The 2,230-nt window shown below is 34.5% G+C and overlaps 1 long non-coding RNA gene across 1 annotated transcript; it reads right to left on the bottom strand.

Annotated features, from left to right (window-relative positions):
• Window positions 1–284: 284 nt before the first annotated feature.
• LOC111084119 lies at window positions 285–1,974 on the bottom strand. The gene is made up of 3 exons (XR_002609400.1): window positions 1,286–1,974; window positions 906–1,095; window positions 285–821 (listed from the first exon to the last, which is right to left on the bottom strand). It is a non-coding gene; the product is annotated as an uncharacterized LOC111084119 (long non-coding RNA).
• Window positions 1,975–2,230: the final 256 nt, after the last annotated feature.

The raw sequence follows: 2,230 nt of genomic DNA, 5'->3' as shown, positions 1-2,230 counted from the left end.
ACAGACAGATCCGCCACAGAATTATGACACGTAAAATCAACCTTAAATGTGATTCACTTAGGGAGAAAAAAAAAACCTACATTTTCAGTAACGAGATACGTAATAACCAGGCGAGTAGAGACAAGTCACGTGATTGCCCGTTTCACTCTTCTCGGAGACTGTGTTCTCTGAGTTGATGTGTGTTGAATAGACAGGATGGTCATGTACCTTTATACGCAGGCGCACATTGTGTCTAGAGTGATAATAAAAATGAAAATTCTACCATTTCTTTTATCAAGAAACATTTTATTTCCAGTACGATAACAAGCAAATGATGAAATTGATCTAACTATCTATATATTTATCACTTGTGTTTTTGGATTGTTAGTAAACAGTAACGTTTAAAAGTAAACAGGAGAAGAAAAAGCGAATAAAATATGATCAGTTTTTTTTCCCCATTATTACACTTTTATCCATATATGAGGTTGTTTGAAAAAGTTTAGGTTCACAGAAAGTAGATACAGCCAGTATTGTGTACGTACAGCCATGTTGAAAAATACTATATGCCTACAGCGCAATCATGTACAGAATTTCATGTTGAGAATTATTTGTATCTGCACGTTGAAAGCCTCAAGTACACACAGCCATGTCGAATATTTGATGTGTATATATTCTTATATGCAGCCATACTGAAAACTGTGCTCATTCGGTCATACAAAGAACGTACAGCGATGTCGAGTGTCTTGTTGTATCATATTAACATGCTGATGGTTCAACATGTACGTATAGTATTGATATAAAATACGACTTAATCCTTCATTCCTTAACCTAATGATATAGACCTTCATTCCTTAACCCAAAGATATAGACCTTCATTCCTTAATCTAAAAGGTTAAGGAATGAAGGTCTATATCAAAGATATAGACCTTCATTCCTTAACTTAAAGATATAGTCCTTCATTCCTTAACCTAAAGACCTTCATTCCTTAATCTAAAGATATAAACCTTCATTCCTTAACCTAAAGATATAGACCTTCATTCCTTAATCTAAAGATATAGACCTTCATTCCTTAACCTAAAGATATAGACCTTCATTCCTTAACCTAAAGATATAGTCCTTCATTCCTTAATTTCGATTAAGGAATGAAAGTCTATATCTTTAGATTAAGGAATGAAGGACTATATCTTTTAGGTTAAGGAATGAAGGTCTATATCTTTAGATTAAGGAATGAATAACTATATCTTTAGGTTAAGGAATGAAGGACTTTAGGTTAAGGAATGAAGGTCTATATCTTAGGGATATAGACTTTCATTCCTTAATCTAATGATATAGACCTTCATTCCTTAACCTAAAGATAGAGTCCTTCATTCCTTAATCTAAAGATATAGACTTTCATTCCTTAACCTAATGATATAGACCTTCATTCCTTAACCTAAAGTCCTTCATTCCTTAACCTAAAGATATAGTCCTTCATTCCTTAACCTAAAGATATAGACCTTCATTCCTTAACCTAAAGATATAGTCCTTCATTTCTTAACCTAAAGATATTGACCTTCAAGCGACATTGAATAACAATACCAATAATAATTTAAATAGCGTAGTTACTTGGCTGTCCTATTTCATCAACACCTTATTTGCTGTGTGTCGCTGCCGATGTGTACTTTCTCACAACCCCAACACTCGTCAGGTTAACACTACATAATGTCGTTTTTCGCTGTAGCATTTGATACATCCGGTATAAACAACACTTCAGTCATGACGCTGAGCTCTGATATTGAGTCACAAACGGCATCAGAGGTTTAATTTGAAGGTGAGAGAGATCGCACACTATACTTGGTTTGGATTGGATTTTACTGTAGCACCGACGGTGTCAGTTTCTTGTAATCCTTTTCAGGGGGGGTCCTAGTATTAAGAAGGAATTGTTAAACACACTACTCACTATGTTGGAAACACGCATAGTATCAATAAATTAGAATTAATACACCATTTTCAGTTTTGTTGTGTTATAGAAGCACTTACAAACGAATCGCGTCTGATCAGCCCACGAGTTCCAGATCTTAAGACATAAACTACAGAGGATCGTATGCGCCACTTGCTCTTAAATTTATTATGTCCAACAAGAAAAATCTAATCTAATATAATATTTATAAAAACATTACGTATTATATCTCACGCAGCTTGGTGGTGTTGACTAGCTCTCTTTCCTCTTTTAAAAGTCCCCCGATGGAACAGAGGGAAGTTGGTTTCAACA

The sequence above is a fragment of the Limulus polyphemus genome, unplaced genomic scaffold (genome assembly GCF_000517525.1).
Source record: "Limulus polyphemus unplaced genomic scaffold, Limulus_polyphemus-2.1.2 Scaffold13829, whole genome shotgun sequence".
Classification (NCBI taxonomy): domain Eukaryota; kingdom Metazoa; phylum Arthropoda; class Merostomata; order Xiphosura; family Limulidae; genus Limulus; species Limulus polyphemus.
Note: the sequence above shows the minus strand (reverse complement) of the source record. Positions and strands in the feature narration are given on the sequence as shown.